A 25,000-nucleotide genomic window follows, 5' to 3' on the forward strand; every position below is an offset into this window, starting at 1 on the left:
AGAGTACAACCGGAAGGAAAACATGGCCGGGTCCTCTTTCTCAATCCACCTTTTCCAGCTCTGCTCGATACCAACATCAGCATTGACATACAGCTACACTCTACACTTCCTCTCTCTTCTCCCTTTCTCTCTCTCTCTCTCTCTCTCTCTCTCTCTCTCTCTCTCTCTCTCTCTCTCTCCTTCTTTCTTTTCTGCTATCTTTCCTGTACTTGTTCTCCCTTTTTTTGGAGCTGTCATGTCTTAAAGGAGAAGTCCATTTTTTTTAACATTAAGGCCATTTTCTGAGTGGTCTGCAATGTTTTAGAGTCCCCCTCACCGTTTATTTCATGTTTGCTGCAGTCTCTGTTATTTGGCTGATTTGGATTTGATCTCAACCAGCTTTAGAATGGCTGTCTATGAGCACCTGCAACTCTGTTCTTAAAATCACCTTAAACATTTGTTTTCGAAAGTCTACAGCTCACAAAGTGGTTAGGGGTGTTCACTAGCAGTCCCTAACAAGTTTCAAGGCGAAATATGGCTTCTGTCATTTTGTATTTGCCATTTTGTGAAAGAAAGTGAAAGTGAAACTTAACTTACAAATTGCTACATAAAACACACATAAAACACGACAGATGCCATATTTCGCTACACAAATTGCTAAGGAACACCAGTGAATACTGCTGAACACTTGCTGAGTTGCATATTCTTCAAAACAAATGTTAAAGGTGATTTTAAGAACAGAGTTGCAGGTGCCCATAGACGGCCATTCTAAAGCTGGTTGAGATCAAATCTAAGTCAGCCAAATAACAGAGACTGCAGCAATCATGAAATAAACGGTGAGGGGGACTCTAAAACATTGCAGACCACTCAGAAAATGGCCTTAATGTTCAAAAAAGTGGACTTCTCCTTTAAAAGAAATTATACTTGTCTTTTAGTCTCTCCCTCTTTCCTTCATGCATTTTTCTCCTTATGTTTTTCTTCCTTCTCTGTGGCTTGTTCAACTCTCTTTCCCTATTTCTCCACGCCTTTACAGGAACTGTCAAGACTTTGGTAAAAAAAAAAAACTCTTCTGTCTCTCTTGGTCCGTCTCTGGCCTACTATGTTCTTGCTTTTTTTTCTTGCAACTTACTCCCTCTCACTCTTTCTCTGTCTCCCCATCCTTGACATCACTTCCATAGCTACTTTAACTTTAATGCTAACTTCCCCTTGTTGCATTCTCTCTCTCTCTCTCTCTCTCTCTCTCTCTCTCTCTCTCTCTCTCTCTCTCTCTCTCTCTCTCTCTCTCTCTCTCTCTCTCTCTCTCCTCATTCCTCTCTTTGCTGGGGCTGTCTCCTGCCATCGCCGACTTCCTTAAGGAGGGAGGGAGAAGAGAGGGAGGGAGAGAGGAAGAAAGGAAGGGAGGGAGAGAGAAAAAGAGAGGCAGAGAGGCAGAGAGGGAGGGAGGGAGGGAACAGCTGGTGTTTACAGCCATGTCTCCCCGCTGCCAAAACTCCCAGAATCCCCAGCTGTCAGGAGAACGGCTCCTGAGCTGTGTGTGGGGTACAGCCCTCTCGTCCTGACACAACCACTTTACTACACTACTACTACTACTACTAATGAGAGAAAGAAAGAAAGAAAGAAAGAAAGAAAGAAAGAAAGAAAGAAAGAAAGAAAGAAAGAAAGAAAGAAAGAAAGAAAGAAAAGGGAAGAAAGAAACTAACTAACAAACAAAACAAACAAACAAATCACAGCCCCAGCACCCAGAACAATCACTACGATTGCAACTCACATAGAGAGAGAGAGAGAGAGAGAGAGAGAGAGAGAGAGAGAGAGAGAGAGAGAGAGAGAGACTAGCAGTGTGTGGGGTAGTCCTCCTGACCCAGCAAAACCACTGCAATTTCTACTAAAGTGAAAGAAAGAAAGAAAGAAAGAAAGAAAGAAAGAAAGAAAGAAAGAAAGAAAGAAAGAAAGTGAGAAAGAGGGAGCTTGAGAGAGCACGAGAAAATGAAAGACAGAAACAGGCAGAGAGGATTGAAAGTGAGTGAGAGAGGAGGGGGAACAAAAAAAATGTGTAAGAGTTTCTCATAGACAGAAAGAGAGAGGGACAGTGATTGACCGAGAGAAAAAGAGAGAGAGCGGAAAAGTGAGTGTGACCAGACTCACGGTTCACACTTCTTCGAGACTTACCAGACAGGAAGAGGGAGAGAGAGACAGAGAGAGATAGAGAAAGAGAGAGATAGAGAGAGACAGACAGACAGACAGACAGAGAGACAGAGAGAGGGGGGAGAGAGAGAGAGAGAGACAGAGACAGAGACAGAGACAGAGACAGAGAGAGACAGACAGACAGACAGACAGAGAGACAGAGAGAGGGGGGAGAGAGAGAGAGACAGGGAGAGAGAGAGAGAGAGAGACAGAGAGGGAGAGAGAGAGAGAGAGAGAGAGAGAGAGAGAGAGAGAGAGAGAGAGAGAGAGAGAGAGAGAGAGAGAGAGAGAGAGAGCACACACAAAAATACTGGGTTATTTTTTTACCCAAATACTGGTTTATGACAATTTTACTACTTATTGGGTTTTTTATACCCACACTGGGTAATTTGATAGAAACGTGCTGGGTTATATGTTTACCCAATTATTGGTGTGTGGTCGTTTGACCATATACTGGGTTATGCTAACCATTGATGAGTTATTATACCCAATCACTGGGTTTATCATAACATTTGAAATCAGAGCCAGCCAACGGACTTTTTCCTGGAAGTCAACTGAACTGAGGAAACCTTCAACAACAAGGAAAGGTTTGTAATGAATTAAACTAATATGTGTGCTGTCTAAGTAGTAAACTTGATATAAGGGTAAAAATGGACAAGGCGCCACCATTTAGACAGTGTTTCTCATTATCACAAGATTTTAACCACCACGGTCTCGAAGTGATTAGCACGTTCAAACACGCTACGTTGACCTAATAGGTAGCGTCAGATATTATTCGATTACTTCCTATCCTAGTTACATATAGCCTAATTGCAGTAAACATCTGACTTCTCTTTTTCATTTATAAAACACGGTGGAAACGGTGGCCGAGCTGTGGGCGAGGCTAGCAGCAGCTTTCAAGCTTACAAAAAACTACAGTATCAGCAAGCTAGCTCTAGTTAGATATGAGTCTAGCTAGCATGCTCTAACTGTAGTAATTGAAGCAGAAAGTGAAGTATTTTATTCTTAACATCCCCTGCCGTTGTGCTGTACTTGTTAGATTTGTTTGCAGCCCGTGTCTGAATGAGAGACAACTAGGGGTGTCGGGTGATGGGACATTATAACTAAACCGAAGCCTTTCATTTTGACGTTCGTAATTACATTCTGCTGCAACTTGACATTGTTTAGCGATTACGTGCAGCTGGCTGTCAGTTAGTTGCAGATAGCTTGGTTTAGTGCTGGTAGGAAACGCCAAACTTAGTGAGCTCACGGGGAGAGTGCCTCCGCAGTAAATTCTACCACTTGTCAAGGCACTTTGTAAAATGATTTCCCCTCGCGGCTTGTCTGCTCCTCTAGTCCGGCGACGTCTAGTGGGCTACCTCCGGTGAGTGGCACTGGCTAATCGTTTGTGGCTAGAGCGTAGGCAATTATTTTATCAAGGGCATCCTGATGTATGCTCTGCTCACTGGAGCTTTACGGGTGTTTTCTTGTTGCTGCGCTGCTCTGTCACCCGGCCGCCTGTGCGTCTGGGGTCGAGTTTGGGATGGGATAGAACTATGTGACGTCGGTCTGGACCATCCCAGCATAGCCTACTGAGGCTATCCCTCTGAATATGTGTGTCTCGTTATTGCTTGTGCATGTGTTAAGATCCTTTACTATGCTTTATGCTTCACCCGAACAGTTTTGAGTATGCACTAACTGTATTATTAATCACCAGGTTAACCAGAGACCGCACTGGCGTCCGGATCCTTTGTAAGCTGATCACGTTATGTCCGTCTGTGCTAAGGTATGTGCAAACATTGTATATTGTAGCATTATTCACCAGACGCTTCAGAGGATGCCATAAATGCAATTGTTTTGAATTAGGCCTCTTTTAAAGCCACGTCAGTCACTCACTAACAGTTCCAGCACGAGACTTTCTGCATTATGTTTAATAGGGGAATAACTGTCCACATTGTCAGAAGCCCGAACAAATTAACTGCAGATAACTAGGCCTAGTTCTAATGCAGATATGCCATGGTCACCTCTCCACATCAACACTGACACTTTCAACTGGCTAAAGATATTTGTTTCTGTGTGATTTGATATATAGATGCTGCCAAACCAAGGCATTGCTTGGAAAGAAATTATTTCTTATGTGTTGCCTTTTTTGTCCTAGACTGGAAGTGACTGAAAGACAACACAGATGCATTCTTTCAGCAATTAGTATTGCTGCTTCTCAATATGTGTAGCCTGCCATTGTTGTAGCCATACCCCATAAAGCCAAAACAATGATCACATGCATGCATTTATTATGATTGTAGATTGGAACTTAACACCTCAATCTCTAGCTCAAGGGTCCCCAAACTTTTTTCTCTGGGGGCCACATTATCGTTCCTGACTGTGATTAATCATGTGGGCTGTATACTAGGCCACTGCCTGTTATAGCCATAATTTCCAGCACAAAATAGTTCATCATTACAAGTGATTTGCAAAAGAAGTGAGTACTTAACATGTTTTTCAATTTGAAATACCACAGGTATTCCTTTTAATATCTAATAACCAAGTAAAAATATCAAGGAAAGGTTAGAAAAATATGGTGATTAACAGTTTATGAGTGATTGGGCCAGTTCAAATGGTGAGGTGCAGAGAGGTGGAGGGCCGGTCAAAGGGGCTTGGCGGGCCGCATCCGGCCCCCGGGCCTTAGTTTGGGGACCCCTGCTCTAGCTTCTTGCTATACATGGGTTCTGAGTGTTTATCAATATGATGTTATGAAGAGGGGCAAGACACTGGCAGCCAACCACGTGAGCTAAGTTTTTGACCGACAGCGCTTTCCAACAATCAGAGGTTGAGTTGTGCACAGTTAGCTTTGCGCAGTCAGGTTATAAACACATTTTAGAACCCATGTATAAAGAAGAGATTAAAGCACCAGCACAGTTGGGATACTGTATGATATTGATAAAGCATTTGCTTAGCCTTCAGACCCATGTAATTAATGCCTGTTTCCTTTATAGAACAGGAAGTAACATTCAGTAATACCTTGAGCAGCATTTGCTAACTCTCTCTCTCTCTCTCTCTCTCTCTCTCTCTCTCTCTCTCTCTCATGTACTTATTTCTAAGGTGACCAAAATCTGTTTCACTCTGCAGCACTTGTCCTGGAGGTTTTGTAGACAGAGTGAGTATCTGGATACTTCAATATACAGCCATGGAAAAAGACAATAATTTCTTTAGAAATTCGGAGAAAATGTATTTGCCAGTTTATAGAATGAAATAGCAATGTTTGTTTTACTCAAACACACCTTGGCTATCTATGACGAGGTGCTGCCTGGAAATTATTTCTAATGTGTTGCCTTTTTTGTCCTAGACTGGAAGTGACTGAAAGAAAACGGAGACTCATTCTTTCAGCAAGGTTAGTATTGCTGCTTCTCAATATGTGTTGCCTGCCATTAATGTAGCCATACCCCATGAAGCCAAAATAATGATCACATGCATGTATTTATTAGGAATGTAGATTGGAACTTAACAGAACACCTCCATCTCTAACTTCTTGCTATTAAGAAAATATTAAAGCACCAGCACAGTTGGGATACTGCATGATATTGATAAAGCATTTGCTTAGCCTTCAGGCCCATGTAATTAATGTCTGTTTCCTTTATAGAGCAGAAAGTAACATTCAGCAATACCTTGAGCAACACTCGCTAACTCTCTCTCTCTCTCTCTCTCTCTCTCTCTCTCTCTCTCTCTCTCTCTCTCTCTCTCTCTCATATTTCCTTATTTCTAAGGTGACCAAAATCTGTTTCGCTCTGCAGCACTTGTCCCGGAGGCTTTGTAGACAGAGTGAGTATCTGGATACTTCAATATACAGCCGTGGAAAAAATGACAATATTTTCTTTAGAAATTTGGAGAAAATGTATTTGCCAGTTCATAGAATGAAATAGCAATGTTTGTTTTACTCAAACACACACCTATCTATGACCGAGGTGTTCCTGCACGGTTCACTTTCCTCAGGCCGCGAACCGGCCACCTCATCAACGCATCTGGTTTGGCAATGGGAGGCACAATACAAGACTGCTGAGCTAAAGGACCGGTCAGCTACCCCACAGTTACCGCACTGTATTGAGGCTTTGGGAGAGAGGTTTTTTACTTACGTTCCTGTAACGGAGGCTAACTAGCACAGAGTTGGCGTGGAACGTTGGTAAACCTCCCTCCGATAGCCTCATACAGTCTCATGCCGTTGGGCCGAGAGACTAGTCTCTTGGCCCAGCGGTATCGTACTGTGTCTCCCATTGCCGAACCGTTGTAGTTGACTAGGATGCAGGTTCGATCCCCGAGGGGGGTGAACAGGTGCAAGATGACCTCCGTCACAGTGGTGCCGTGACCCGGATGGGAGTGAGGTTTAAGGGGGAGAGTGTAACGGAGGCTAACTAGCACAGAGTTGGCGTGGAACATTGGTAAATCTCCCTCTGATAGCCTCATACAGTCTCGTGCCGTTGGGCCGAGAGACTAGTCTCTTGGCCCAGCGGTATCGTACTGTGTCTCCCACTGCCGAACCGTTGTAGTTGACGAGGGTGCAGGTTCGATCCCCGAGGGGAGTGAACAGATGCAAGATGACCTCCGTCACATTCCACCTCACACTTTGATAGTTGGCCTCCTTTACATATACATAGTAAAATCAGAAAAACTGAACATTTTCAAGTGGTCTCAGATTTTTTCCACATATGTGTATACTATTTATTTACATGACTATGAATTAGTCATATTCTTTTAACATACAAGTATAGGGTCGGGGAAAAAGGTTTATTTCGTTCAGTGATAATCTCCCACATATGTTCATGAAAGGTTAATTTTTAGTTCATTAACTTGAATTGAAAACACAGTTCAGGGACACCAATAATCTCCATGTTTCTGGCAGTCAGGGGTAAGTAATGGGGGGGATGAATAACAGCTATACTCCTCCATCTGCCTCCTGCCCGAACATGGTCCAAAAAAGAGGGTGTGCTTGGACATCTCAAGTTCATGTGCTGGATCAAAAACTTCAAAATTAACATAAATAACAAAGGTCTGAGCAGTGACGGACACTTGCATGTCAACAAGCATCTTTTATGAAAGATTCATCTAATGTATTTCAACATGAGTAATTTGTTTTTCTTTTTTCTATGGTTGTAGGTGACTGAACGAAAACCTAAATGGTAAGCCTCTGTTTCTCTTTTGAAAATGTGTACCATTCATGTTTCCTTAAAAAGCCAAAAGACAGTAGGTCTACAAGTTACTATATATTTTGTACAAAGGAAAAAGAATCTGGTGCCACGCGGATGTCTATTTTCTGTTATTTATATTTTCAGTGCAGTAAGACTAACATCTCGCTCTTCAGAGGACAAAGACGCATGTCGAAACGTTAGTCTTACTGCACTGAAAAAATAAATAACAGAAAATAGACATCCGTGTGGCACCAGATTCTTTTTCCTTTGTACTTATTATTTAGTCCTGCTCTGGTTGCACCGGAGTGTTAATTTAGAAGCACAGAGTGCGTATCTCCTTTGTTTTTACTACATATTTTGTCAGATTGGGTTGAACTGGAAACGTCATTTACATGTTTGTATTTTACACATTGCATGAATATTGGATTCACAACTCTTTTGAGTTTATAGCTACCTGTGTCCTGCAATGTCTTCAGATTATAGCTTTTAATGTGTAACTGAATGCTACGTTGCCTGTCTTTCTTTTCATTCAGAGAAATAGGAACAACATGTTTAGAAGATGAAGTGTGGAAGCCTCAGCAGCTTCAGTATGCTGTGTACCTCATCTTGAACTCTTTCACATGGTGATTCCTACACATAATTGCACACTGTATGTGTTTAGCTATCCTATCTTACAAAGACTTATGCCAACACTGTATCTGCCTTTCCTCAATACAATGTAAAAAGTGCTGCATAGACCATTTAGAGAAGCAATGTCTCGTGACTTTTACTGTATGTTTATTTTTGAGCAAGTGTCATTTGTTTTGTAAAATATCTTTGCAGATTTTCTTTTCATGCCTGGACACTTTTTTTTATTTCAAATATTGCTTTGAATTGATGCAAATTGAAGAACGTGAATCCCTGGTAATAAAGGAAGGTTGACCAGAAAATCATTTCTCTCTCCATTGATTCATTATGCTTTGATGTGTTTTCGTATAATGTCATTGAATTATCACATATGTTAACATGTATACAATAATGTATACAAATTATTTAAAACATTAATAGTGATCAGATTGGTTCTATTTGAGCAATGGTTAGCAGTGAGTATTTCAAATGGTCAAATGTGTTGCATATTGTTAAAGTGATATGTAACCATTTCTGGAAATAGGCAGATTTTTACACATCCCCTTGAGTAATTGAACCTTACTTTTCTCCTGTTCTTTCAGCCATTTCCTGAGTTTGGCAATGCAACTTCTACCTCCAAGCAGGCAATTATCATTGACCAGTGGCATTCACTAGCCCCTGGCTGGTCCCATAAGATTCAATGATAGTTGCTTGCTTGGAACTCGACGATTGCCAATCAAAGGAAACAACTGAAAGAATTGGAGAAAAGTAAAAGGCAATTCCCAAATAACCCAGTTTCCACCCATGTTTAACCCAGTATTAAACCAGTTACTGAGTAACTATTGCACAGCACACATACTGGGTTATTTTTACCCATTGGATTGGGTTAGTATTTTAACCCAGTGAAATGGGTTAACTCAGCAACCCAGTGCAGGGTATTTCTGACCCTATGGCTGGGTTAATTTTACCCATTACTGGGCATGTTGTATTGACCCAATGCTGGGTTAAAAATACTAACCCAATCCACTGGGTAAAAATAACCCAATATGTGTGCTGTGCAATAGTTACTCAGTGACTGGGTATTAGAATACCCAATTTGGGTTATTTTTAACCCAGTATTTTTTAGTGTGCAGTGTCTGTATTGGCCCAGTCAGTGCCTGGGGCAAAACACACTTCTCCAGCCTCCCTCTCCATTATACTTGGAGTTGGGTGGAAAGGGCAGGAAGAAAACACACACACACACTAGGGGTGGGCGGTATGGACGGTATACTATCGTAAAAGGTATTTTTTCCATCAAGGTATGGATTTTGGCCATACCGTTCTACCGTGATATAGCGCATTGCATCCTGCAGATGGCAGTATAGACAGCGTTTTGAACATCCACCCGACTGACTGCTCAACTCAAGTTGTAGCAATGTGGTTGTAGAGAAACAGCACAATCATTTCCTTTGAATAAGCTTCAAGTGTAAAATGTATGGTTAGTGTAGTGAACTATTGTTTGAAATGGTATGTGATGGCAACACATTTCGATTCTGGACTCCACAATTTACTGGGCACGAAATGCAAGCTAACTAGCTAACAGCCCAAGTCATTCATGTCTATGCTGGTGTCTGACAAAATGTGCTTATTTGTGCTAACATTGGTTGCCTTACATTTAATACATTGCGCCAGCCGTAACAGCTGTATGTTACTGTTTCCAGTTGAGATAATACCATTCATGATATCTGACTGGGTGTTAGTAACTAAAATGACTGGTCACTGTTTAAAATGTGGCATTAGCGATTTCGCTAACGTTAGCACGCTAACCGCTGGTGCAGTGAAAGCTGCCATTGCCATTCAAATGCATTAGTTCTGCAATGCATTGCTAACTGCCTCATGTGAAAGTTCGTTTTTTCTAAACTTTAACAATGACAGCTTAAACCATTATGCTTGGCATAATCACAGATGCAAGCACACATTTCAAAATTACCATAAACAACTCCATAAATAGAAAAAAGGTGCAATGAAAGATGTAGTTGATACAATCCACGTTCAGTTCTATTTACTCTCAATGTGTTCAGGTTGACACCCCTCCCCTTTCCCCTTCTCTACCGTAGTTTAACCCCTTCGACACTTGGTGATATTGACAGTGTTCTATTGGGGAGCATTGCATTGCATTGCAAAATGCATTTTACATAGGCTAGTTTTTAAAAAATGTAATGGCAAGAATTCACACATATATGAAAGGACATTGTGTCATTTCCAAAAATCAAATGCAAAGGTTATGGTCATTTTGCAACGCTTCAATTTTAAACAAATGTACAATACCGTGATGTATATCGTGATATATACCGTGACTAAAATTATACCGAGGTATACATTTTTGGCCATATCGCCCACCCCTAACACACACACACACACACACACACACACACACACACACACACACACACACACACACACACACACACACACACACACACACACACACCTTAGTGTAGTTGGGTTTCCCCTCTAGAGTGATGATGGGTATTTTAAAAGCTGTGTTGAAAGGAAGGTACTGGCTTGGAAATTAATCCTTGCATGCGTTAACAGTTTAGAATTAGTCTATATAGGTCTGTCTTCATTGAGTCAGAGTAGTGAATCCAAATAAGCCTGAATTCAGCCTTGAGGATCATTCACACGTGTACGCCTAACGATAATTACAGATAACTATAGAGCTCACAAGTGGGTGACGACGAGTTGTATGCGCGGATTAGCATTTTTACGGAAATCCGATTCCCAGGAATATAATTTTTAAAATTGGGCTATCAAAAATTTAAGACAAACGTTAACATCCGTCATTCGCCTATCCCCGCATCCTCTAACCCTAACCCTAACCCTAACCCTAACCCTAACCCTAACCCTAACCCATTTCCTGCACGGTGTCCCTTTAATCCTAAATCTAAACCTAACCTTAACCCTAAACTTAACCTTAACCCTAAACCTAACCCTAACCCTAACCCTAACCCTCACCTTAACCCTAAATCGCTTGTTTGAAACTAGTGAGTCCCAGTGCAGTGCCCACTGCAGTTCAGCAACGAGGACGCGCATCACTAGTGACGTAGGCACGTCCGGACGAAGCACCCTAGTTTTTGTGAATCCCGTGTGCAGATACTCCCCACTGGAGACCCCATTTACTCTTTTCTGAAAAGACTCAACAACTACATCACAACAACATGGCTACAACATTACTGAGGGCCTTGAGTAACAGCTTACAAAGGCATTATAATTTTGGTGACCATTAGGTTATTATAACAGAGGCTCAGCGCAAAGGGGTTAAGACACTGTGAGATGGTAAGAGTGCAATACTCGGCTGGGCTCCAGATTTCATTCTTTGTTCTTTTTCATGCTTTGGGTTTTTTTTTCTTCTTCAGCAATGTCTCTCTATGTCTGTGCTTCTCCGTCTGTCTGTAGCTGTCTGTCCTTTGAGTTGGAGTGTCTGGCTGTCTGTCATTTTGTGAGTTTGCATCTGTCCCTGTCTCTGTCTGTCTGGTACGATGTCACGTGTGTGTGTGTGTGTGTGTGTGTGTGTGTGTGTGTGTGTGTGTGTGTGTGTGTGTGTGTGTGTGTGTGTGTGTGTGTGTGTGTGTGTGTGTCTGCGTTTTGTCGTCATGGCTGAAAATGTGTGTGTCTGCCTATGTCTGTCCCGGGGACTGATTGTGTGTGTCATGTCACGTGTCCGTGTGTGTGTATGGGAATGTGTGTCTCTCTGTCTGCATGACTGTGTGAGTGTGTGTCTGTCTGCGTGACTGTGTATGTGTTTTTTGTGTGTTTGTGTCTGTGTGTGTGTCTGCCTACCTCTTTGTGTGTCTGCGGGATTGTCAGTGTGTGTCTGTCTGTATTTCTGTCTGTGTGATGCTGCGTACATGTTGCTTGGGTGTTTGTGTCTGCCTATCCGCGTCTGTGTGTGTGTGTGTGTGTGTGTGTGTGTGTGTGTGTGTGTGTGTGTGTGTGTGTGTGTGTGTGTGTGTGTGTGTGTGTGTGTCTGTGTGTGTCTGTCTGTCTGTCTGTCTGTGAGCAAGTTAAGTGAGATACTCCTTACTTATGAAAAAGTTTTTGCTCTGCTGCTGTGCTGAGAGCAGACACACTCACTCACGCTACTCCTCCCTTTATTTTCCCCCTCTCTCCTCTCCTCTTCTCTTCTCTTCTCTTCTCTCTTTCTCTCCTCTTGCGTCTTTTCCTCGGGAGCCCACCTCCTCTTCACTACCACCCCCTCCACCACTCCCCCTCTACCTCGCTTCTCCACCTCTGCACGCAAAAGAACTCTTACTCACGCGCTCACACACACACACAGACACACACACAAACACACACAGACGCATGCAGACACACACATACACACACACACGCACACACACCACAGCAGCACACAGTAACACACAAACATACACACACATACACACTCCCTCACACCCTAACCAACACACACACGCACACACACACACACACACACACACACACACACACACACACACACACACACACACACACACACACACACACACACACACACATACACACTTACTCATGCACACAGACAGACAGACAGACAGACACACACACACACACACACACACACACACAGTCAATAACACACGCTCATATGCAACTACACACACACACACACACACACACACACACCACAGCGCCACCACCGCGCCCACACGTGTAGTGATGCAATCCTCACCCTCCAGCCTGCAATCGCTGGGCCTGGTGTTTCTCAGAAGAACACATGGGGAGAGAAGGAGAGAGACGAGACAGGGAGAGAGAGAGAGAGAGAGAGAGAGAGAGAGAGAGAGAGAGAGAGAGAAATGAAGACAGGCGAAAAGGAGAGAAGGAGAAACGGAGAAAGGGAGAAAGGGAGAAACGGAGAGAAGGAGGAAGTGAGAGAGAGAGAAGAGAGAGAGAGAGAGAGAGAGAGAGAGAGGGAAAGAGAAAAAAAGCACAGAAACACATGGAGGAGACAGAGGGGAGCAAAGGATGAACGGAAAAAAGAACAGGAAACAGCCTTTCTCTCTATTTCTCCCCTCTCTCTCCCTCCCTCTTTCACTTTTTTGTCTTTGCTTTCTTTTGGCGTGCCGGTTGTTGGACATGCGAATGACCAGGCAGGGAGGACTGTTTTTTTTTTTCTTCCACTCCATTTTCAAAACCAAAGTAGACTGAGTAACACACTGCTGCTAACTAACTTGTTGCTCCGAAATGAAAAGCTGTGTGTGCGTGTGTGTGTGTGTGTGTGTGTGTGTGTGTGTGTGTGTGTGTGTGTGTGTGTGTGTGTGTGTGTGTGTGTGTGTGTGTGCGTACGCACGCGCGCGCGTGTGTGTGTGTGTGTGTGTGTGTGTGTGCGTGTGTGTGTGTGAGAGAGAGAGAGCGTGCGTGCATGCGTGTAGTTATGCATCGGGTGAACTCAACTGAGTAAGTTTCCCCCTACTAACAACCATCATCCGTGCAAATGGTCAGAGAAGAACGTTTTGATTTTATTTTGGCATCCAAAAGGTGCGTGAGTAATGATGAGTTGTTTACTCGGGAAGAGAGTCACCGGGGTGGGGGGGTGGGGGGGTTCGAGGGAAGGAGAAAGACTGCAGGGGGAGGCAGGCAAGGGGGAGAGAGGGAGAAATGTTGACTTTTATACTCATTTTATATACTTATATTCACCCACGGATCTTAATAAGTGAAAATGAACAGTATAGCCTATTAATTGGACAAGGTGGCGGTTAGATTCAGAATGAGTGACATACAGCGAGAAACAGAATGAGTGACATACAGTGAGAGAGAGAGAGAGAGAGAGAGAGAGAGAGAGAGAGAGAGAGAGAGAGAGAGAGAGAGAGAGAGAACAAGAGAGAGAGAGAGAGAGAGAGAGAGAGAGAGAGAGAGAGAGAATAAAAATAAAGCTACCTTTGAATTTGAATTTGAATTTGAATTTGAGAGAGAGAGAGAGGGAGGGAGAGTGAACGATAGACACAGAGAAAGAAAGGGGCAGATAGAATAAAAGAGTAAGTGAGAGAGAGAGAGAGAGAGAGAGACAGACAGACAGAAATACAGACACACAGATAGAGACAGAAGCAGAGAGAAAGAGAGAAAAGGGAATGAGAGAGAAAGACAGAGGCTGAAAGACAGAGAGAGAGAGAGAGAGAGAGAGAGCGTGGTATGCTGTATTGACCAAAGCTGGATAGCTGGATGGCTGGATGGGTTAGCCCCTCGCCCCAGCTCCAGCCCTCCCCAGGCCAGATGTGAGGCTTGGGGGTGGAGAGGAGGTGTGTGTGTGTGTGTGTGTGTGTGGGGTGGGGGGGGGGGGTGGCGGCTGGGGAAGGATGATGGCACCACTTTGGGGGGACTAATTGGGAGAATCTGCTCTGCTGCTGCCTGTGACAAACTCAGGAATGCACTGTGGTGGTGGAGGAGGAGGAGGAGGAGAAGGAAGAGGAGGAAGAGAGAGGGGTCTGGGCGACAAGGCAGATGGATGGAGAGAGAGAGAGGGGGAAGAGAGAAAGGAGAGAGAGACAGAGATAGAGACAATCATGAGAGAGGGGGGAAGAAAGGATACGATGGAAAGAAGTGGGAAAGAAAGAGAGAGGAAGGAGAGAGGCAAGTGATGAAATGAAGGAAAGAGAAACACAGGCAGACAGACAGACAGAAAGAGAGGGAGTGAGAGAGAAAGAGAAAGAGAGCGAGAGAGGAGGATAGAGAGACAGAAGAAGCGGGTACAAGAATGTAGGAGAGAAAGATGATCCTGAGTGGTAGCGGGAGAGATGAAGGAAAACAAGGAGGTAAAGAAAGACTAGGAGAGAGAGAGAGAGAGAGAGAGAGAGAGAGAGAGAGAGAGAGAGAGAGAGAGAAGGGCGAGACGAAACTAAGGAAAGACAGAGAGACAGTCCCGAGAGCTGAGTCTTTTCAGATGCTCACTGCTTGGCTTTCGATCAACAGAAATAAAATTAACCCTTCACTTCCTTACTTCCTTACGCTTTCTCTCTTTCTCTTTCTTTATTTCTCCCTCTCTCTTTATTTCTCTCTTTACTGTATCATCATTTCATGGTTACATTAAACTCCTGTATCAGTGTCCGGGCAAAACTATTTTCCACTCCCTCAAGCTGCAGGTATGTAAACACCATGCAGAGTGACAGACATTGCGGCCAGACAGTGGCCAAGGAGAGAGAGAGAGAGAGAGAGAGAGAGAGAGAGAGAGAGAGAGAGAGACTTTTTACCCATTTATTGTATCATTTTCACCAGGTCAGATTATGTTAAGTTTAAGCCATATAATTACACACCATATGTGGAGGGAGAAAAAAAACCTCTCCTACACCTCAAACACACAAATTCTTTGTAAAGAGAAACAACACGGCCCCAAGCTAACTATCCCCAACTGAACAGCAGCCTCTGGTTGCCCCCCACTGTCCAAAGCCCCTTATCCATACACCATTTTCTCGCAAACAGCTCTAGGTCATGTATTAATTTAAAAATAAGCAAATTCAGCTGAGAGAAAGAGAGAGAGAGAGAGAGAGAGAGAGAGAGAGAGAGAGAGAGAGAGAGAGAGAGAGAGAGAGAGAGAGAGAGAGAGAGAGAGAGAAGATATGTGCATGATGTTTATGTCTGCATGTGCATGTATTTCTGTTTCGGATTTATATTTCCAGTAATTACACATTCTATCATTCACTGCAGAATTATGTGCCTGTATTGACAGACTCCTTGTATGTTCGATATATTATCTGTACTATCTCTGGTTTTGTATAGAGCCTGTTGGCTTACAATTGTAAGTATTTCTTCACTAGTTAATTGTTTTGTTTGTATTCCGATTGTCGCACCAGCAAATTTGAATTGAAAGAGAGCAAGTGCCATGAAAGGGGGTGAGAGAGAGAGAGAGAGAGAGAGAGAAAGAGAGAAAACAATGGAGAATAATGGAGAACGATAGAGCAAAAAAGGAAGATGAGGAGATGCTACCCATACTAGTCTGAGAGAGAGAGAGAGAGAGAGAGAGAGAGAGAGAGAGAGCAAGATACTGCAAGTCTAGTGTGTTGTGGTGAGTTGGTGCAAGCTGTGACAGCCCATGTCCCACCTCTGCCACCACCACTACTACCCAAACTGGACTTCTTCTTCTTGGAATTTAAAGGACCAGTTCAGTCAATTTCAATATGCTATTGTATCGCTCACGCTACCCTTGACTTGTCAGTACCCGGTAATGCTGCATTTTTCGGCTCAGCCCTTTCCGAGATATGAGCTATTCTAATGGGGGCAGCGTTTGTTTACATTTTTTTTAAATTCAACATAGGCCTACTCCAAATATTTTCCCAAAAGGTACTGCTGTTTGCTAGTTGTCTGCTGATATAACCTGGTATAACCTTTTGGATGTTTTTGGGAATAAATAAACATGTTTTTTTTTAATGTAAACAAAGCGCTGCCCCCATTACAATGACCAGGATCTCGGAAAAGGCTGAAGAAGAAGGGGAAAAAATCTCAGGTACTGACAAGTCCAGGGTAGTGTGAGCATCACAACTGCATGTTGAAATTGACTGAACTGGTCCTTTAAAAGCATTCCTTTCTTCATCCAATATCCTTCACTCATCAAGAGGAAGTCCAGAGTTGCGCATACAGTAAGTGAACCCATTTAGATAACATGACATCGTGACAGTGAAAGCACCTGGGAACCTCCTACTCCCATTGTCTTTGTGACACAGCACTCCACAGCACACAAATGCACACTGCACACAACAAAATTGCATGTATGCCTCACCCATGCAAGGCAGCCCCCAGTGGCACCCGAAGGGAGCAGTGCGGCAGGACCGTATCATGTTCAGGGTACCTCAGTCATGGAGGAGGATGGGGGAAAGCACTGGTTATTTACTCCACCCACCAACCTGGCGGGTTGGGAGTCGTGAGTTTTACATTTCTGAAGATAGGGACCCACAAGGGTGCAGGGTGCAGAAATCAATTATGTGCCGCTATTTATGAGGGGCCCTGTGAAGAATGAGACCTCGCGGTCCAAACTCACAAAAAGGGATGCGCGCTCTTTTAGGCAACCAAGGTAAAAGGAGACATAGACGGACCACAGACAAGTGCAGATTTTGTGCTAGGAGTGCTGGTTTATTTACAGTGCTCAAAAGTGATAAACAAAAACTTTCAAAAAGTCTACAAACAAAAATCAACACGAGGGTTGTTCAAACTGAAAAAGATAAACTTGGCAAAATAATCAATACAAAACTAATAGGGATTCAAAGGGTTAAATTGTTCCACAAACCAGTACTCTGTCTCTGTCTCAGCCTCACAGCAAGCTGCTCTCCCTGCGCCGCTCTAACCAGAATGGCAAAAGCGCCGCCTATTTATGGGACTACCCATTAGTCACGTCATTACAAAGTGGCGGGAGAATGGCGCACAAAACAATTAACAAAATAAAGACATTAATCATAACAAAACTAACCATACCATAATCCTAATAACATTACAAATATTTCCAGTTATCAAAAATATATTTTTCTCTTCCCTAACACTAGTTTGGAACCCTAACCGCAATTACCAAACACGTCATCAAAACAAAAATACAAAAACATTGCAACTCTCACAGCTCGGGTTTCTCGGGGGACCATTGATGGCGGGGCACACAACAGGGAAGTGAATGCGTTCAGTGTAGGTGCTATGGCGTGGGACTACAGGTGTTTGTGGTGGAAATGTTGGATGGAGCAAAACCAGCGGGTACCTCGCGGCTTGCGGAGATGTTGTGGATGAAAACTGGTGAGTACAGAAATATGTGCAGCGCTACGTGAGAGTGAAATATGAATGTGTTCAGAACGCGCTAAACCGGTATCGCGTGTAATGAACTTGCCGGGTGTCGCGTGTAGGTGTGTGCATGTGTCGGGAAATGTTTGTCAGTTTTCTGTAGGGACAATGTCGGGAACATTTGGGGAAAAGTTTAGCAAGGGGGCAACTTTTCCACATTTCCCCCCTCCTCTGAAGACTCGACACAGGGGTGGCGAGACAGGTAGTCAGCAACCAGGTTGTGCTTTCCTGGCCTGTACACAACCTCAAACTTAAAGGGCTGCAAAGCTAAAAACCATCTTGTTACCCTTGCATTAGTGTCCTTCATCTGGCCTAACCATTTCAATGCTCGGTGGTCAGTTTCAAGCACAAAGTCTCTACCCAGAAGGTAATAACGGAATGTGTCCAAGGCCCACTTTACCGCCAGACACTCCAGCTCGACAGCTGAGTATCGGGTCTCTCGTGGGAACAGTTTGCGGCTAATGTAGGCGACTGGCCGCTGCTGGTCACCTTCCCCCTGGAGTAGGACCGCCCCCAGCCCAACACCAGAGGCGTCAGTTTGGACTGTCCATGGCTGTTCAAAGTCTGGGCTCTTCAAGACCGCATCACTGCACAGGGCCTCCTTCAGCTCTGTGAAGGCCCTCTCGTGCGGCTCCTCCCACCTGACCCTTGCTGACCCAGACTTTCTGGTCAGGTCAGTGAGCGGCGCCGCCATGGTGGCAAAGTTAGGCACAAAGCGCCTGTACCACCCGGCAAGGCCCAAAAAGGACCTCACATCCTTCTTGGTTTGAGGCCGAGGGGAGTTGCGGATGGCCTCGAGCTTGTCTGTTTGTGGGCGGATCACACCGTGGCCCACAATGTGACCAAGGTAACGCACCTCGGCCTGAGCAATGGTGCATTTCTTGGGCTGGATCGTCAGCCCAGCCTCGTGGACGCGTCGGAAGATCTCGGCCAGATGTTCCACGTGCTCCCTCCAGGTGGCGCTGTGGACCACGATATCATCCAGGTAAGCACCAGCAAAGGCTCCAGTCCCTTCCAGCACGCGGTCCATGAGACGCTGGAAGGTGGCTGGCGCTCCCTGGAGACCGAAGGGCATCTTCGTGAACTGGAACAGCCCACGGGGTGATCGGAAGGCAGTGTAGGGTCTGGCCTCCTTGGCCAGCGGGACCTGCCAGTACCCTTTGCTCAAGTCGAGCGTAGTGATGAATCTGGCCCCACCCACACGTTCGACCAGCTCCTCGAGCCGGGGCATGGGATAGGCGTCGAAGTGGGTCTGGGCGTTGACTTGGCGGAAGTCCACACAGAACCGCATGGTGCCGTCCTTCTTAGCCACCAAGACAATGGGGCTACTCCAAGCGCTGTCTGAGCGCTCGATGACGCCCAGTCGCTCCATCACCTGCAGCTCCTCCTGGAGCGCAGGCTGTAACCGCTCCGGAACCCGGTACATGCGCTGTCGTTTCGGGGTGGTCTCTTTCAGCTGGATGGGGTGTTCAGCCAGAGATGTTGTACCAGGCTGCTCGGTGAACAGGCCCTCCGGGATGATGGCCCGCAGCTCTTCCTGTTGCTCTGTGGTGAGATGGGAGAAGTCTGGTTCCCCTGCTGCGCAGTCAGTGGGGAAAAACTGCTCAGGGGTGTCGTACTCTTCTCTCACGGCTTGCACCATGAGCTGGTCACTCACCGGCGGCTCTCTGTAGTGGTATTCTTTGAGCAGGTTTATGTGGAACACCTGCTGTGGCTTCCTCCTCCCAGGCATGTCCAGCTCGTAGGTGGCTGGCCCCATCTTCCGGCTGATGGTGAAGGGCCCCTGCCACTTGGCCAGCAGCTTGTTCTCCTCTGTTGGCAGGAGCAGAAGAACTTTCTGGCCGGGCTGGCATGTGCGCTGTCGGGCGGACTTGTCATACCAGCTGGACTGGGTCTGTTGAGCGTTCTCCATGTTTTCTCGCACCAGGTTCGCCATCTCCTCCATCTTCTCCCTCATGGCGATGACGTAGGTGAGAACGTTGGTGGTAGTGGTGCTAGGTGACTCCCATGCATCCCTCAGCAAGTCCAGAGGCCCCCGCACTTGCCTCCCATACAACAGTTCAAAGGGCGAGAACCCGGTGGAGGCTTGGGGTACCTCACGGTATGCGAACATGAGGTAAGGGAGCCAGCGATCCCAGTCCTTGGCATTGGCACCCACAAACTTTCGCAGCATGCTTTTGAGGGTCTGGTTGTACCTCTCTACCAGCCCGTCTGTCTGCGGGTGGTAGGGAGTGGTCCTAATACCCCGTATCCCTAACAACCTGTAGACCTGCTTAAGTGTGTTTGAGAGGAAGGCAGTGCCTTGGTCCGTTAAAATCTCCTGTGGGATCCCTACCCTGGAGAATAACTGTAGGAGTGCTGGGGCAATGGTTCTGGCGGTGACTTTGCGGAGGGGAAAAGCTTCGGGATAGCGTGTAGCATAATCACAGATAACGAGAATGTATTTGTGACCTGTCTGTGTGCGCTCAAGGGGACCAACTATATCCATAGCTATCCTGGTGAAGGGGACTTCAATGACAGGAAGTGGCTGTAGGGGGTATGGCTTAACCTTCTGTTTGCTGGTGAGCTGACAGGTGAGGCATGTCTTGCAGTGCGTGTGAACATCAGTGTATAAACCGGGCCAATAAAATCTACTAGAGATTCTCTGCAGGGTCTTCACACTACCTAGGTGCCCTGCCCATGGGATATCGTGACCTAGTTTGACAATGTTAGGTCTCAGGCTAGTGGGGATAACGAGCTGCTCAGTGCCGCCACCTTCTGGCTGATGGTACAGCAAGCCACCTTTAACAAAATAGTATTCCCCAGAGAGGGATTTGGGCTGGCCTGTGCTCACCCCATCAATTTCAGTGGCCTTATTGTAAAGCTCTTTGAGTGTCTCGTCTTGCTCTTGTAGCAACTTCAAATCATGGGGCACATCCCAAACATCTTGAGCTGCAGTGGGGGGTACATCTTGCTCTGCACTAGTCATAGACTCAACTTGGCGAATGAGCTTCTCACGCCGGCGCTGATGCCGGGCCTTGCGTGGCCTGTGTGTGTCAGGGGGCGTAATCTCATCATTACAGTAGGGTAGCATCTCACAGAGCTTTTGAGTCTCTGCTTCATCATCGGCCACTCTTTTAGTCTGGGATCTGGTCACAACCATACTTATGGGTGAAGTAGACTGCACCAGTTCTGGCAAAATTGCAACATCTTGGCCCAACACTACGGGATGATGGAGGCCCTTCACTACTCCGGCTTTGAGAGTGTATGTGTGGTCATGGACACGCAGACATATTTCAGCTAGGGGGTATCGGTGCTCGTCGCCGTTTACACATCGCACCCGTAGGCATCCCCCTGTCAGCATCCCTGGCTGATCAACCAGGTGGGGTTGCACAAGCGTCTGGGTGCTTCCTGTGTCTAAAAGGGCTCTAGCTGCTCTACCATTAACAGTAACATCAACTGTTTGCACTCTGTTATGGAGTTCGGGCAGACTAGTAGTGGAGACCTGCGCCCTGGGGCCAAAACGACGTGATCGGGGTGGTTCGGGGCAGTTACGTATAAAATGTCCAGGCCTATTACAATTATGACACAATGGCTCAGGGCGTGTGGGTGCTGACTGAGTGGGTGCCGGTTGTCTATGTGGAGATGCTCTTGGTGTGTGAGGTGGTGTGTGGCTACCTTGACCCCTACTCTGCTCCCCACCCCTAGGACCAACTCCCGTACCATAGCCCGCAGACTTACCCCTCTCTGCAGGTTGGCTGAAGCCCTGGTAGCGGAAGTCCTTCGGTCCCCGGCGGGCTGCGAGGTAGGCGTCCACCAGTTCAGCTGCTCGTTGTCCGGTCTGTGGATCATGCTCCTTGACCCACACTCGCACCTCAGGAGCCAACGAGCGCAGGAACTGCTCCAGAATCAAAGTCTCTCCGATCTCCTCCACAGTCTTCTCTGTGGGCTTCATCCACTTGGTGTAGAGGTCTTTTATCCGGTTGTAGAACTCACGGGGCGTCTCACCAGGCTGGATGCGAGGGTCCCGGAACCTCTGGCGGTAGACCTCGTTGTTTATCTCGAACTTGGCCAGGATGGCGTCCTTCACTTTGATGTAGTCTCTGGCATTTGCAGGATCCATGGCCACGTATGCGGCTCTCGCCTTGCCCGTCAGGTAGGGCACCAGGAACGTGGCCCAGTCTGCAGGGGCCCACCGGTATGCAGCAGCGAGCCTCTCGAACGTGGTCATGTACTGCTCGACGTCATCTCCCTCCTCCATCTTGGGCACCGACGCTCGGGTCCAGGTCGCTGGGGCTGGTCCTCCTTGGTTCATCACAGGGTGCTGAGGGGCTGCAGCCATCGACAGGGAGGCTGGCGGCGAAGCAGGCTGGCTACTCAGGCCAGCAGGGACCGCCGCGGGATGTGCAGCAGGCGGCACCACAGGAACAGCAGCAGGAGGGGGCGCAGCAGCGGAGACGACGACAGCAGGGGGTGCAGCAGAGGCGACGACAGCAGGGGGCGCAGCAGAGGCGACAACAGCAGGCGGCGCAGCAGAGGCGACGACAGCAGGCGGCGCAGCGGAGACAGCAGCATCAGCAGGCGTTGCAGAAGCGACTCCAGGATCGGCCACCGGAGCTGCAGCGGGAACTCTTGTCCTCATCTCTTCCAGTTCACCGTGGACAGTGTGGAGTTGGACCTGGACGTTCCTCCATCTCTGCTCCTGTTTGATGGCCTCCTTCTCCTGGTTGCTCACGGCCCTCTGGAGCATCTTGAACATGGAGGCGAAGTCGGGTGCATCACTCACTTTCTCCCCGTCTGCTTCCTGCCCCAGGTCTTCAACTCCTGTGCCACCATCTTCTTCTTCTTGGCGGGTGGACATCAGCCTGCCAGTGTCTTTCAACCGCCGGTACGCCACTTTCACTATGCACTTGGGCGCGTCTAGTCAACCTTTCTCTCAGTGCCTTTAGGGGGCGCCACAATCCCACCGCTGCCACCACGTGTGAAGAATGAGACCTCGCGGTCCAAACTCACAAAAAGGGATGCGCGCTCTTTTAGGCAACCAAGGTAAAAGGAGACATAGACTGACCACAGACAAGTGCAGATTTTGTGCTAGGAGTGCTGGTTTATTTACAGTGCTCAAAAGTGGTAAACAAAAACTTTCAAAAAAGGCTACAAACAAAAAAATCAACACGAGGGTTGTTCAAACTGAAAGGATAAACTTCAAAATAATCAATACAAAACTAATAGGGATTCAAAGGGTTAAATGTCCACAAACCAGTACTCTCTCTCTCTCTCAGCCTCACAGCAAGCTGCTCTCCCTGCGCCGCTCTAACCAGAATGGCAAAAGCGCCGCCTATTTATGGGACTACCCATTAGTCACGTCATTACAAAGTGGCGGGAGAATGGCGCACAAAACAATTAACAAAATAAAGACATTAATCATAACAAAACTAACCATACCATAATCCTAATAACATTACAAATATTTCCAGTTATCAAAAATATATTTTTCTCTTCCCTAACACTAGTTTGGAACCCTAACCGCAATTACCAAACACGTCATCAAAACAAAAAGTACAAAAACATTGCAACTCTCACAGCTCGGGTTTCTCGGGGGACCATTGATGGCGGGGCACACAACAGGGAAGTGAATGCGTTCAGTGTAGGTGCTATGGCGTGGGACTACAGGTGTTTGTGGTGGAAATGTTGGATGGAGCAAAACCAGCGGGTACCTCGCGGCTTGCGGAGATGTTGTGGATGAAAACTGGTGAGTACAGAAATATGTGCAGCGCTACGTGAGAGTGAAATATGAATGTGTTCAGAACGCGCTAAACCGGTATCGCGTGTAATGAACTTGCCGGGTGTCGCGTGTAGGTGTGTGCATGTGTCGGGAAATGTTTGTCAGTTTTCTGTAGGGACAATGTCGGGAACATTTGGGGAAAAGTTTAGCAAGGGGGCAACTTTTCCACAGGCCCCTTTAAGCCAAAAGTGCCCGGGCCTTATTTCTCCCCCTAGGCCAGCCCTGGCAAGGCACCATCCAAAACCCTTCCCTTGCTCCCTAACTAGTGGGTGACTCATTCTGAGTAAGTGACGCATGACACTCTTAAGTCACCCTGAGAGTCCACTACACGATGAATCAGCCGATATGGCTAAGCAATTACTTAGTGACGTCAAGTTGTGCACTGCACACACTGCACAAGAGCAGTCAATAGACCTACAGTGCACTTGCAAACTGCAAATGTTCGAAAAAGCAAACTAGTTACTAACTGAGTGACTGACCAACATGTCAGTGTTTGGAGTCACTGCACGTAGTACGTAACTAAAAAGTGGACGTCACCCTGCGTGTAATTGACTACACCTCAAAGTAAAGAAGAGGGTGGTGGGCATGGCAGCCTAGTCAGGCCAGGAGCAATGTAAATATCGCTTCTGATCTCCTGAGAAAATGGGAACACCACCCACTTTGTCGGACACCAGTCAAACGGTAGCAAACCTAGGGAGGCGGGTCAGCCATGCCATTTGGGAAACGTTAATTGTTATGCTCTTAGTCAGACCAAGTCTGGAAGAGATTTCAAAAGTCGATGATAATCAGGCTAATGGCAGCCGACAGTGGGGACAAAAGGTTGAATTGTCCGGGGCCCAAGGAGAGAGAGAGGCGGGGGGGGGGGGGGGGGGGGGCTCAGTATTGAGACCCTATTGCACTGTATTGGGGGGGCTTTCAGATGACTTGTGTCCTGGGTCCAGCGCCAAATCTGTCTGATGGTGTGGCTGGCCATTATACTGTAACTATTATGTATCTGTTGGACAGATTCTATACTGTGGGTATAATAAAATACAGAGAGGCAGTAATCCCCTATTACACTTCACAGCCTGTGTACTGTACTTACAGGAAACTACGATGCGAAGACATGATTTCCGATTTGGATTTCTCCACTTTTTCTACACAATTTTTAGTCTTGGTTTAATGACAGTGCATTGACGTGGCAATACAATTGAGTTACAAGGACACAAAAAACATTCTATATTTCAAAACAATTATATTTCAATGTAAATGACATGTCAGGTTTGAGACGGGACACAGGAAGAGGGACAAACAGAAAAAAAACATCCTATTCTATATTTCAAAATAATAATATTTCGATATAAATTGATAGAATTGTTTCAATATAAATTGCAATATATTGCAATACCCTATTGTGACTGGGTATTTGGATTGACTCCTGGAGGGAAACAGGAAGAGAGCCTTACACAAAAAAACATCTTATATATTTCAAAATAATAATGTATATATATATAAATTGCAATATAGTGCATTAGACCAGTGGTGCTCAAACTGT

At 46.1% G+C, this 25,000-nt stretch overlaps 1 protein-coding gene and 2 long non-coding RNA genes across 3 annotated transcripts in view; 2 read left to right on the plus strand and 1 right to left on the minus strand.

Annotated features, from left to right (window-relative positions):
* glis2a (GLIS family zinc finger 2a) overlaps positions 1–25,000 on the minus strand; it is a 97,232-nt gene that overhangs the window by 58,011 nt on the left and 14,221 nt on the right. The gene's annotated exons all lie outside the window — the stretch shown is intronic.
* Positions 2,514–4,341, plus strand: LOC134452633 (uncharacterized). Its single transcript, XR_010035496.1, has 3 exons — positions 2,514–2,747; positions 3,857–3,925; positions 4,298–4,341. It is a non-coding gene; the product is annotated as an uncharacterized LOC134452633 (long non-coding RNA).
* Positions 4,869–8,248, plus strand: LOC134452688 (uncharacterized). The gene is made up of 5 exons (XR_010035505.1): positions 4,869–5,293; positions 5,483–5,527; positions 5,901–5,955; positions 7,285–7,307; positions 7,850–8,248. It is a non-coding gene; the product is annotated as an uncharacterized LOC134452688 (long non-coding RNA).

The sequence above is a fragment of the Engraulis encrasicolus genome, chromosome 1, assembly GCF_034702125.1.
Source record: "Engraulis encrasicolus isolate BLACKSEA-1 chromosome 1, IST_EnEncr_1.0, whole genome shotgun sequence".
Taxonomy (NCBI): domain Eukaryota; kingdom Metazoa; phylum Chordata; class Actinopteri; order Clupeiformes; family Engraulidae; genus Engraulis; species Engraulis encrasicolus.